This window comes from Ovis canadensis, chromosome 23 (assembly GCF_042477335.2).
Source record: "Ovis canadensis isolate MfBH-ARS-UI-01 breed Bighorn chromosome 23, ARS-UI_OviCan_v2, whole genome shotgun sequence".
Taxonomy (NCBI): domain Eukaryota; kingdom Metazoa; phylum Chordata; class Mammalia; order Artiodactyla; family Bovidae; genus Ovis; species Ovis canadensis.
This window is the reverse complement of record NC_091267.1, coordinates 30,950,630-30,965,007: the sequence shown is the minus strand read 5'-3', so window position 1 is coordinate 30,965,007 and position 14,378 is coordinate 30,950,630.

Below are 14,378 nucleotides of genomic sequence, written 5' to 3'. Positions count from 1 at the left end.
GAATTTTTTCTACACATTCAACTACTCAAGAAACATTGTTTGAGCATCTACAACCTACCAGGTACAGTTTATATTTAGACTGTATTCCCATTTGCAGTCCATAGTTAAATTAGCCTATACCAAAGAAAAAAACTTATATTATTTGACTTATAAATATCTCTCAGTTCAAACTACACTGTACAAAAATGCATCTTCGAACTGCACAGACCAGAATGTAGGATAGTAGAGAGAAGGGAGAAACGTCTGGAATAAAATTGTATTATACACATGCATTTACACACACACATATGAATCACTTTGATATATAGAAGAAATTAACACAACATTATAAATCAACTATACTTCAATCAAATAAAAACAATTCAATGGTATAAAGCATTGTCTCTAAAACTCAAACACTTAAACAAATGTGGTGGCTAATTCATTCAAAACAGCTAGTAGCATACTGTGTTAAGGAAGGGGAGGGTGGTCTTCTTGGATTATTGCTTCCTATGAGAATGCATTTGTGTTTTTTTTTTTTTTTGCTGCATTACAATCACATTGAAGGCTGGTGAAACAAGAAAAAAAAATGTGAAAATCTATCAGATTTGTTTGCTATATCAAGCACACTGTTATTACTTTATTAGTGAAATTTTTGTATACTACATAGCTAAACTTTTCCCTAAGACCCAAATCCCTTTAGCTAAAGCTGTTTATACCATTTATATTCCTTTTTAACATTGCCAGTGGTCTATATTGACCAGTACACTTCATCTCCATTAATATTATTTAATGCTATAATTCTGTTTTATCTAATGAAATACTAAAGTAAAGTAAAGTAGAGTCGCTCAGTCATGTTCGACTCTTTGCAACCCCATGGACTGTAGCCTACCAGGCTTCTCCCTCCATGGGATTCTTCAGGCAAGAGTACTGAGTGGGTTGCCATTTCCTTCTCCAGGGTATCTTCCCAACCCAGGGATTGAACCCAGGTCTCCCGCATTCCAGGCAGACGCTTTAACCTCTGAGCCATCAGGGAAGCCCCAGTGAAATACTAAAGGTCATTTTAAAAGCTCATAAATCAGAATATTTAGCTTTACATAGTTATTCAAAATTTCAGACACATTCTTAGGAAAAAAATGGCACAAAAGAACAATATAGCACCTGGCTTACAGAGTCAAGTAAAATAAATATTTGAGTGAAATTCAAATGGTAGATTTCAAGTTCAGATAACTGAGATTTAAAAACTCACTCCCACTGTAAGGGATGACTTATTATATATATTTAACATATAGCTTAACTGAACGTGAGTGCTGGGCTCTCCAGTCTCTAAACTCCTATAGCTTTTACTTGGCATCATCCATTTCATGCTGAGAATATAGGACTTTATGTTTTCCTTATGTAAGTCAATCTCCAATTAAACTATAAACTTTTTCCCCTCGGTTTTCTACAGGGCAGTGCATTTGGTACAATGGCACAATCACAGAAGGTTCTCAATGAATGCTTAATGCTGCTTATCATATCATTACAGGATAGACAGTCTGTACTGACCAACTGCACCAGTTCATTTCTCACCACCCTCTGGCCAGATTCGGCCTAAACCTCCAGGCAACGGGAATGGGTTTTCTCATTGCATTTCTGGCTCAGTTCTTTGAATCAGATACAAATTGATTGTGAGTAGAAGTTATTCCAGTGTGACAGCTGTCCAGTGTCTTGTTTGTGGAGAGAAAAAATGAGAACGTGTGGACTGTGTTAATTTTTTCTGATGGGCCACAGGATAAATAGAGAGGAAAATAGGAAGAGTCTAACATTATCATGACAAGCAAGAGTGTGCCCTCTCTGAACTTGGTCCTGTGCTTAGCCTTGTCAAGGAAACAAGGTGGCATGCTGGCAGTCCCCTGAAAGCAAGTTGGGTGACTAATTCTGACAGGATGGCAAAAAATCCAGTGGTATTTTTGTGTCTTCTTTGCGTTAATAGAAGATATTGGTCTCCACAGCTGTCATTGTACCAGCACTTTTCATTGACACTAGAATTCATCTTCCAATATGATACCAGTATCAAAACAATCTACAAATGGGATATTTCTAGCTGAGATTGTGGACTTTTTTCAACATGCAAATTTATTATTTCACTTTATTTTCAAAAATGGAAAACATGACCTTTCTACTTCTGACTTCATCTTAGCATCATGGACTAGTATATATATTCTATCTTTCCCTAGATATTTTATTATTATTATCATATTTCCACAGCAGAAAATTTGATGGGGAAGAAAGAGTAAATATATATATATATATATATATATATATATATGTGTGTGTGTGTGTGTGTGTATATATATATATATATATATATATATATATATATATATATATATAATAGGGGAAAGAAAGAAAAATGCAGAATATCAGTCAGGCTTGAGGAGGTTCCCCTAAGAATAGATTACCTAGTCTAATGTTGTGGAAAAATGACTGCTATACATCAGCAAAAGAGGTCAGGAAATTAAATTTTATGTGTCCTGCCTGGAAAAAAAAAGAGAGAGAGTTTGGCTGAAAAATAGAATCTTTCATGGCCTGGTGGAAATTTTGAACATTTCAATTCTACTTAAAAAGGAAGAAAGAAAAATTCAGTGGTGGAAGAAACCACAAGTGAAGGAATAATCTCTTCTAAACTATAGTGAAGAAGGTCTATCAAAGGCCTTGTGGCAGCCAGATCCTCTCCCATGAGATGATAGGAAGAGTGGCAGCCATGTTTTAGAGAATTTGTGAATTCTGTGAGGATCAGATTACAGGTAAAACTGTGGTAACCCCTATAATTATTTATAGTTTCCCTCAAAGGTGTGACATCTTGGATTGGATGGCTTATGAAACTGAAGGACTATTGTCTACAATACATTTAAGTAGAATTCTTTTCAAAATACTCTTCTTTGTGAAGAGACAGTACGCTTTCCCTCTTCTAGTGACCTTGTCTGCTCCTTAAGCATGTTCTGAACTTTTAAATTACATTATAATTTTTGTTTTCACCTCTCTGTCTCCTTTCCATATAATTCATATGAATCCATGCCTCTTTTCTTTTCACCAATGACAGGTAACTCATGCCACTAATATAATTGTACCACTCCTTTATCTGATCTATCAAAAATTGCCATACCATTTAAGATCTTAATTTTTCTGTTCTCATCAATAATTTCCATGTATTTACAAATATATACTAACCTCTTAATAGTAGCAAAACAAAACAAAAAGGACAATAATCTCAATGATCTGATTCTCATTCAATTTGCCCCCTTCAATCTTCCCTATTTTTGATGAGCTAACTTGGTGAACAAGAAATGAAGTCTCTGGCATCAACTTTCTTATCCATAAGATTCTTTTTGTGTGACTTAATCCCCCACCTACCTTAGAAGATAGAAATACATAGTTTATCTTTTCAAGAAGAGAAATAACTCCTTAACAATCAGTATTAGTATAATTTTCTCATCTTCCTTGACTCTCAGCATTACCTTCTCTTTGTCCTACCTTTCCAATATTTCCTTTCTTTCTGTTATCTTTTAAATAAATGCACTCTCCGTGGTCAAGTGCTTGATCAAAGTTATCTCTTCTCTTCCAGTTCTTTTATCTCTTTTTCCTAGTCCTTCTATATTCATATCTAATTATAAACTAATACTTCTAACAGTCTATTTCTTGAAGGGTGGTGAAACAAAAAAATTGGAAGCATGGATATAGAAGATGGTCTGGTTCAAGTCTAAATTTGATGTTTCTCAGCTATAGAGCTATAAGCAAGACATTCAACTTTTAGAGTTTCATTTCTAATTTTCAGAAAAATAATGGCTACCTCAAAATGATATTGAGAGGAATAAATTAGAAAATATATGGAAGCACTTATCACTGAGATAGAGACCTAGTAAATCCATAATACTTTTTTTTTTTTTCTCCAGTTCACACCATCACCCATTCGGGTTCATGTCCTCATCGTATCTCCCATAATGCATTAAGTCTTTCCATTCCTTTGCTCTCCATGCTCATATCATCCCATTACTCTGTCATCCAGAACTTGGTAGGTTGGGATTTTCTTCCTGAAGCACTGCTCAAATTATGTCCTACACTGATCCCAATCGCCCTTTTATTTAAAAATCTATATTAATTCTTTGCTGCTTATAGAATAAAGTTTAAATAGCTTAGTCTTAAACATCATCCCCAGTATAGCACCAAAGTCCAATTTTTCCCTTTTTACTTCTACTTTAAGGCATCCAATGTTATAGTAGAAGTAATTTACCTAATCTCCTCTGAACATACCATGATATTTTTGATGCCTATATGCTACGGCTGTGATATGCTTTCTATAGGCAATTCCCTCTTCTCATCCCATGTACTCCTCTAGACATATCAGGAGTGCTCATTCCAAAATCACCTACTGAATAATTTCATTATTCAGATAACCTCTCTTCCTGTTCTAACTTACCATCTTCTCTGATAAATCATAATAAACCATAACTCTTTTAGAAGGCATAGGTTGATGTTTACATCTTTTGTATGAACACATCATTGAGGCTTCCTTAGTGTTTTTTGAATTAACAAAACCCTTTTATTCTACAGGTGCAAAATCATCTCTATTTTTTGAAGAGATTTTGTTGGATTTCAAACTTTCCCCCCACATGTAATGCCATCTGCTGAAAGCACTATAATTTGTTCTTTACTTTCATCTTTCCGTCTATATACTGTTGAAAAATTAGGAATTAAAATTTTCCAGTAAACAGGAAGGGCAAGGAATATACTTCTTTTCTTATATCTTTTCAATAGCTTACTCTATTTGTTTCAACTTTATTGAGATATGATTGACATAAAATTTTGTATAAGTTTTACAGTTAATTTGATATTTATAAATTGCACAATGATTATCACCATAGTATTAGTCTCCTTACTCTTCTTGAAATGAAATTTGAATTTAGTACATGACCCTCAAAGTCTTACTTGACCATCCACTTCATTATATTTCTGACCTTGCTTTCTAATGTTTCCCATACTGTTCACTTGCCCCAGCTGAGAGTAGGAATAGATTTTCCAGAAGTCACATATAGCTAGGATTGGTACCTTTTCCCAACAGCTAGACTATTGATTCACAAAACAAGAAACAGAGAACATAGAAAAGGTCCATACAAGTAGCGGAAAATAATCAGACCTGCACTAATCACTGCTTCAATCCAACCTAAAAAATACTAAAAGCAAGGCCAAAAAATATAAAGCTATTTTCAAATAACATGTCTTCCAGGTCAAAGCTCAATAGAGGAATAGGTACAGTATCTAGTACCTATATGCCAAAATGATGGTGTCTTACATCCATTCAGAACTTAACAAATATGCAAAGAAGCAGAAAATATGCCATGTATCAAGGACAAAATTTACAAATCAACACTAACCCAGAACTAATACAGAAATTATAACTAATAGACAAGAACATTAAAACTGTTATATTTACATCCCATAAATGTAGAAAGTTAAATGCAGCAAGTTTAGGCATTTAAAAGAAGACTCAAACTAGACTTCTGGAAATTTTATTAATATTTTTAATGTGTGAAATGAAAAACACACTGGATACCATTAACAGGAGAGTAGATGTTGCAGAAGGAAAGATTAGTGAATTTGAATTTGAACAAAAAATGAAACATAGTAAGACAAGAAAATTTAAAAATTGAGCAGAGTGTCACTGTACTATGGAACAATTTCAGGGGGCCTAAAAGAACTTTTTGAATCAGTGTTTTCATGTTCTCCAAATGAATACCCAGGATTGGAATTGCTGGAACATATATCTACTTTAAAAAAAAATTATATAAGTTACAGATGTGCAGTATAGAGTCAAAATTTCTAGAGTTATACTGCATTTATAGTTATTATAAAATACTGGCTATATTTGCCATGTTGTACAATATATCTTTGTAACTTATTTTATACTTAATAGTTTGTATCTCTTACACTTTTACCCCTATATTGACCGTATCCTCTAACACTTCCCCACAGGTTACCACGGGTTTGTTCTCTATGAGTTTGCTTCTTCTTTTTTTTTTTCTTTATGATTTTGCTTCTTTAGTTTGTTGTATTTTTGAGATTTTTATAAATAGGTGACATCATATGGTATCTGTCTTTTTCTGCCTAAATTAACTACCCACTCCAGTATTCTCACCTGGTGGGCTACAGTCCATGGGAGCTCAGAGTTAGACATGACTGAGCGACTAACCACATAATGCTCTACAAATCTAACAATTTTGCTGCAAATGGCAAAGTTTATTCTTTGTTTGTTTGTTTGTTTGTTTTTTTAATGGATATTATTCCATTGTGTACCTGTGTATTTGTTTTTCTACTGATGGACTGCTGCTGCTGCTGAGTCACTTTAGTCATGTCTGACTCTGTGCGACCCCGTAGACAGCAGCCCACCAGGCTCCCCGTTCCTGGGATTCTCCAGGAAAGAACACTGGAGTGGGTTGCCATTTCCTTCTCCAATGCATGAAAGTGAAAAGTGAAAGTGAAGTCGTTCAGTTGTGTTCGACTCTGTGCGACTCCATGGACTGCAGCCTACCAGGCTCCTCCATCCATGGGATTCTCCAGGCAAGAGTACTGGAGTGGGGTGCCATTGCCTTCTCCACTACTGATGGACACGTTGAACTTAAGTCCATACATCAACTCTGTTTCAAAATAAATTTAACTTAGATCCTAAAACTAAATATATGATTAAAAATGGCAAGTAGAAAACTTCTGTAAGCCTGAGTTAGGCAAAAGTAGTTTGGATATGATATCATAGAGCAAAAATTTGATAACTAGAGTTCATCTAAATTAAATTTTACTCTTTGACATTCACTAAAAGAATAAAACCTATATCTTTATAATACTTGTATAAAATAATACATTAAAAACTGTCAAAGTCAATAAGGAAATAAAAAGCCTAATAAAAATAGGCAAATGTTTAACCAAACAAGATATACACATTTCAGATAAGTGCAGGATAAGATATTCAACATTATTAATTATTAGGGAAATGTATATTAAAACTGCAGTGAACAATTTCAGTTACGGTTTTCTCAGAGTATAAGCCCAGTAGTGGGATTTCTCGGTTATATGGTAGTCCTATGTTTAATTTCTTAAGGAACCTCCACACTATTCTCCACAGTGTCTGTGCCAATATACATTCCCACCAACAGTGTAAGAGGGTTCACTTTTCTCCACACCCCCTCCAGCATTTATTATTTGTAGATTTTTGATGATGGCCATTCACACTAGTGTGAGTAGATACCTCTTTGTAGCTTTTGTTTTGCATTTCTTTAGTAATTAGTGATGTTGAGCATCTCTCATATACCTCTTGACCATCTGTATGTCTTCTTTGGAGAAATATCTGATTAGATGTTCTGCCCATTTTTTATTAGATTATTATTTTTTTAATATTGAACTCCTTAAGCTCTTTTTTTTTTTTTTTTTTTTTTTTTTTTTTAGTTTTTTATTTTTTAAATTTTAAAATCTTTAATTCTTACATGCATTCCCAAACATGAACCCCCCTCCCACCACATTAACAAATTGAAAAATAAAAACCATATGATTATCTCAATAGATGCAGAGAAGGCCTTCGACAAAATTCAACATCCATTTATGATAAAAACTCTCCAGAAAGCAGGAATAGAAGGAACATACCTCAACATAATAAAAGCTATCTATGACAAACCCACAGCAAACATTATCCTCAATAGTGAAAAATTGAAAGCATTTCCCCTAAAGTCAGGAACAAGACAAGGGTGTCCACTTTCACCGCTACTATTCAACATAGTTCTGGAAGTTTTGGCCACAGCAATCAGAGCAGAAAAAGAAATAAAGGGAATCCAAATTGGAAAAGAAGAAGTAAAACTCTCACTGTTTGCAGATGACATGATCCTCTACATGGAAAACCCTAAAGACTCCACCAGAAAATTACTAGAGCTCATCAATGAATATAGTAAAGTTGCAGGATATAAAATCAACACACAGAAATCCCTTGCATTCCTATACACGAATAATGAGAAAGTAGAAAAAGAAATTAAGGAAACAATTCCATTCACCATTGCAACAAAAAGAATAAAATACTTAGGAATATATCTACCTAAAGAAACTAAAGACCTATATATAGAAAACTATAAAACACTGATGAAAGAAATCAAAGAGGACACTAATAGATGGAGAAATATACCATGTTCATGGATTGGAAGAATCAATATAGTGAAAATGAGTATACTACCCAAAGCAATTTACAAATTCCTTAAGCTCTTTGTATATTTCAGATATTAACTCTTTGTCTATTGCTTCATTTACAAATATTTTCTCCCATTCCAAGATTTTTCTTTACGTCTTGCTATGGTATCCTTTGTTGTGCAAAAGCTTTTTAATTGAATTATGTCCCAACTGTTTATTTTTATTTTCATTATTTTAGGAGGTGGGTAAAAAAAAAAAAATACCTTGTGAATTATGTCAGAGTATTTTTCCCAAGTTTTCTTCTAAAAGTTGTATAGTGTCTGATTTTACATTTTTGTCTTTAATTCATTTTTAGTTTATTTTTCTATATGGTGTTAGATCATGTCCTAGTTTCATTATTTTAAATATAGCTGTCCAGATTTCTCAGCACCACTTATTGAAGAGGCTTTCTTTTCTTCATTGTGTATTCTTGCTTCCTTTGATAGGTGCTCAGTGTTCAGTGAAGCACTATTCACAATAGGCAGGACTTGGAAACAGCCTAGATGTCCATCAACAGATGAATGGATAAAGAGGATGTGGTACAGATACACAATGGAATATTACTCAGCTATAAAAAAGAATGAAATTGAGTCAGTTGAAGTGATGTGGATGAATCTAGAATCTGTCATACAGAGTGAAGAAAGAAATAGAAAAACAAATATCAATAATAACGCATATATATGGGATCGCTAAAAGTTGGATAGGACTGAGCGACTTCACTTTCACTTTTTATTTTCATGCATTAGAGAAGGAAATTGCAACCCACTCCAGTGTCTTTGCCTGGAGAATCCCAGGGACGGGGGAGCCTGGTGGGCTGCCGTCTATGGGGTCTCACAGAGTCAGACACGACTGAAGCGACTTAGCAACAGCAGTAGCAGCAGCATGGAATCTAGAAAAATGGCACCAATCAATCTATTTGCAGGACAGGAATAGAGGCACAGACATAGAGAGTGAATCTGTGGACACAGACAGGGAAGGAAAAGGGGGACAAGCTGAGAAAGTGGCATTGACCTATATACACTGTTATGTGTAAAATAGAAACTGTTGTATGGCACAAGGAGCTCAGCTCAATGCTCTGTGATGACCTAGAGTGGTGGAATAGGAAGGTGGGAGGAAGGCTCAAGAGGGTGGGGATAAATGTATACCTATGACTAATTCACAATGTTATACAGCAGAAAATACCACAGCATTTTAAAGAAATTATATTCCAGTTAAAAAATTCAAAAAATGAAAACCAGATATAAAAATTAAAGAAAAAAACAGTGAACTATACTATTTACCAGTAGAATGACTAACATTGTAAAAAGTTACAATCACACATCGGCAAGTAACAGGTGGAGCTCTTTTACACTGTTGCAGGGATTCAATCACTTTGGAAAACTATTTGACAATTTCTTAAACAGTTACACATACAAATTCTATATGAAGACACCATTCCACTTCTATGTATTTACCAAGAGAAATAAAGGTATATCTTTATTCAAAACTTACACATTATTTTTCATAGATTTATTTCAATAATGAAAAATCTAGGAAAAAAACAAACGCACACCAACAGATGAATGGATAAGCAAATTGTGGTATTTTACTTAGTAATACAAAAGAATGAACTAGTGATATACTCAACAGGATGGATGAATCTCAGAATAAGTATATTGATGAAAAGAAGCCAGACTAAAAAAGAGTATATACAGTATGCCTTTATTATCATAATAGTTTCAATATATCAACAAGTGATAGAAGGCAGATTAGTGATTGCCTAGAAGGGAATTTTCAGGCTGTCTATCCTAGGATATCCAGAGTAAAGAAAGAAAAATTCCCAATGATATTTACTATTATGTAAATCTTCCTATTGTTGTTCAGTTGCCCAGTCATGTCTGATTCTTTGTGACCCCATGGACTGCAGCTCATCAGGCCTCCCTATCCCTACCATCTCTCAGAGTTTGATAAATTTTTCTACTCAAACCTTATTATTGTTGAATTTCTATGAGTTTTTGCATATCAGAAACTCAGTCCCAGAATTTATGGAAAAAAATCTGCAAAATATTATATCCAAATACTGAAAAAAACTCATAAATCATCATCTGTAGCAATAAAAAAAATAAAAGAGCACAGAAGGATTACATTTTAGTTTTTCTGTATAGCAACCGTGAAAAATTTCTTAAACACCACCTATGCTGTTCTTAAAACTTCACTGGCATTACAGCAGACAGAAAGAACTAAAGCATTTTCTTTGCCTTTAGCATCTTTTTTTTATTGAATTAAAAATGAAAGAAATGAAATGGTGAAAAAATAATAAGTATCTGCACCTAATAAACTTCCTAAGACAAACATCAATTCAGATGTGAAATCTTCCTTTAAGTGCTGAGACATTAGGTGGATTCTGAGATTCACTAAGTAAGACATTGTAGAAGGGAAGAAGGTATCATCAGCAAGGTAAGGAGTCTATGTTTAGTCAGAGAGTCAGAGATCTCAGGAGGAAGAAGAATAAGATATAGCTTTCTGGACGTAATAGAAGTCATTTTAGGCCCTAAACTATTCTGTGATCTAAGCCTGATTGCAATGCTTAGCCCTGCAGAAGTGTAGGTCTCAATAGATAATGACTTTAAGGGAACAAAAGAATGTAAGAACAAACCGTTATTACCAGACTAGGAAAATAACTTAACCGCATCACAGACAATCAGTTGTAAAGACTCCCAGATCTATTTTAAAGGTAAATACTACCCTGGTGCACATTCTTGAGTTGTTTTACAGAATCTCAATCCCTTGAGCACTCAACCACCAGACTCGCTGAAGCCTGAGAATTCATAATCCCAACACTTGCTAGAGCTCATAACTTCAACCAACAAGAGCCTGGTCTCTCTCAACCTAGAATGACCTTTGTCCCAATTTTATGTTGAAATTTCCTATCTATCAAGGGAGTATATCTGAGAAAAGTCCATCTCTACCTAGAAAATTGTAAGCCCACTTCATATACGTGCACGTATCCTTAACTTAAAACTTCCCAACCTTGTTATTTGGAGAGACATTACTTTGGGAGATATCCTAAGAGTCTTCTTGTTGAAAATATTAAAATCCTTTCTTCTTCCACTGTTTGGCTTGGTTGCATCATTTGGCTCCACATCCATGAAGAGGGGAACCCATTTTTGAGCAATATATGGGGCCTGAGTATACTTATAAGCACACAGCTATCATAATGTGTCAGGGGTAGCAATAAATAAGGTCTAGTGGATATGAAGCAGCTTAAACCACAAGGTACAGAAGTAGAACCTGATGGAGCTGGCAATAGGGATCTGTTGAGGATGCTGATGGAGAAAAAGAGTTTGTTTTTCATGATAAAGATGGTACTATACTTTTCCACCCAATATTCATTCACTTCTTTCTTTTTAAGATACTTTCAAATCTGTTGGCAATAGCAAACTTACACAGCTAAAAAGTTTTCCAGACTGACTGCAGACAATGGTGACAATTTCACTTTCCCAACTAGTTAAATGGAAGCAGATGCTATTGAAGGAGCTTCTGTAATACAAACCTTCAGACCTTGGAATAAGCAGCTTACAGAGAAGGGGTGAATTTTAGGGATGGTATGAGAAGAAAGTAGGGTGTTTGGTATGACCAGTGTTTAGGGGTTGGATAAAGGCAGAGGTGCTTGTGAAAAAACAAATAGGAAATACATGGAGATAGATTAACCATGAATCAGGAAAGTGAACAGTGTAAAATGTTCAGGCGCTTCATGGGGGCCAAGAAGACACTAGATGTCCCCACATTCCATTAATGAAAGGAGACCTGGACATGCGGGGTCAAGGCACCTAGGTTCACAGAAGTAAATTAAAATTTCTTATATTAACTCATTGATCAATATATGAAAACTAAACAGAACTTGGTTTAAAAAATAGTGGAATGACATATACATAACTGGATATACATCCTCCTATAAAGAAATGCTAGTTGCAATTTTTTAAGGAATCTCCACACTGTTCTCCATAGTGGTTGTACTAGTTTGCATTCCCACCAACAGTGTAGGAGGGTTCCCTTTTCTACACACCCTCTCCAGCATTTATTGCTTGCAGACTTTTGGATCGCAGCCATTCTGACTGGTGTGAAGTGGTACCTCATTGTGGTTTTGATTTGCATTTCTCTAATAATGAGTGATGTTGAGCATCTTTTCATGTGTTTGTTAGCCATTCGTATGTCTTCTTTGGAGAAATGTCTATTTAGTTCTTTGGCCCATTTTTTGATTGAGTCGTTTATTTTTCTGGAATTGAGCTGCATAAGTTGCTTGTATATATTTGAGATTAGTTGTTTGTCAGTTGCTTCATTTGCTATTATTTTCTCCCATTCAGAAGGCTGTCTTTTCACCTTGCTTACATTTTCCTTTGTTGTGCAGAAGCTTTTAATTTTAATTAGATCCCATTTGTTTATTTTTCCTTTTATTTCCAGAATTCTGGGAGGTGGATCATAGAGGGTCCTGCTGTGATTTATGCCTGAGAGTGTTTTGCCTATGTTCTCCTCTAGGAGTTTTATAGTTTCTGATCTTACATTTAGATCTTTAATCCATTTTGAGTTTATTTTTATGTACGGTGTTAGAAAGTGATCTAGTTTCATTCTTTTACAAGTGGTTGACCAGTTTTCCCAGCACCACTTGTTAAAGAGATTGTCTTTACTCCATTGTATATTCTTGCCTCCTTTGTCAAAGATAAGGTGTCCATATGTGTGTGGATTTATCTCTGGGCTTTCTATTTTGTTCCATTGATCTATGTGTCTGTCTTTGTGCCAGTACCATACTGTCTTGATGACTGTGGCTTAAATTGCAAATAGAACTACCTTATGACCCAGCAATCCCACTGCTGGGCATACACACCAAGGAAACCGGAATGGAAAGAGACACATGTACCCCAATGTTCATCGCAGCACTGTTTATAATAGCCAGGACATGGAAACAACCTAGATGTCCATCAGCAGATGAATGGATAAGCAAGCTGCGGTACATATACACAATGGAGTATTACTCAGCCATTAAAAAGAATTCATTTGAATCAGTTCTGATGAGATGGATGAAACTGGAGCCAATTATACAGAGTGAAGTAAGCCAGAAAGAAAAACACCAATACAGTATACTAACACATATATATGGAATTTAGGAAGATGGCAATGACGACCCTGTATGCAAGACAGGAAAAAAGACACAGATGTGTATAACGGACTTTTGGACTCAGAGGAAGAGGGAGAGGGTGGGATGATTTGGGAGAATGGCATTCTAACATGTATACTATCATGTAAGAATTGAATCGCCAGTCTATGTCTGATGCAGGATACAGCATGCTTGGGGCTGGTGCATGGGGATGACCCAGAGAGATGTTATGGGGAGGGAGGTGGGCGGGGGGTTCATGTTTGGGAACGCATGTAAGAATTAAAGATTTTAAAATTTAAAAAATAAAAAACTAAAAAAAAAAGAAAAAGAAATGCTAGGATTGATGGATTTAGCACCAAATGTCAGGTTTAGGAAATTAAATGATTTACCTAGAGGATGAGGAGAGATATTTGCAAAATAAGTCAGCATTTCATCCAATACATATTTTTGATACCTACTTAGTTTGAGAAAGGATTCTAGAAACTAGGGTTATAGAAAGAAACCATACTCCTTCATATCAAGGAATTTATAATCAGAGTTCATATATCAGAAAAACTTGATATGTGATATGATTAGTTACTATTTTATAGGAGAGTAAAATATAGTTTGTTTATATTATATATACACATAGACAAAAATGTTCATTTTTGTTGTGTGTATAACATTTATATGGAATTTTTCACATCCTTAGAGACATATACAGATGTATTTTTCTTTCAAAATGCTTTATTCAACGTAAACAAATAGCATCTATTTTCGTATGTCCATCAGTTCAGTTCAGTTCAGTCGTTCAGTTGTGTCTGACTCTTTGCAACCCAATGAATCACAGCACACCAGGCCTTCCTGTCCATCACCAACTCCCAGAGTTCACCCAAACTCATGTCCATAGAGTTGGTGATGCCATCCAGCCATCTTATCCTCTCTCGTCCCCTTCTCCTCCTGCCCCTCATCCCCCCAAGCATCAGGGTCAAATCTTCTCATGAGGTGGCCCAAGTATTGGAGTTTCAGCTTAAGTATCAGTCCTTCT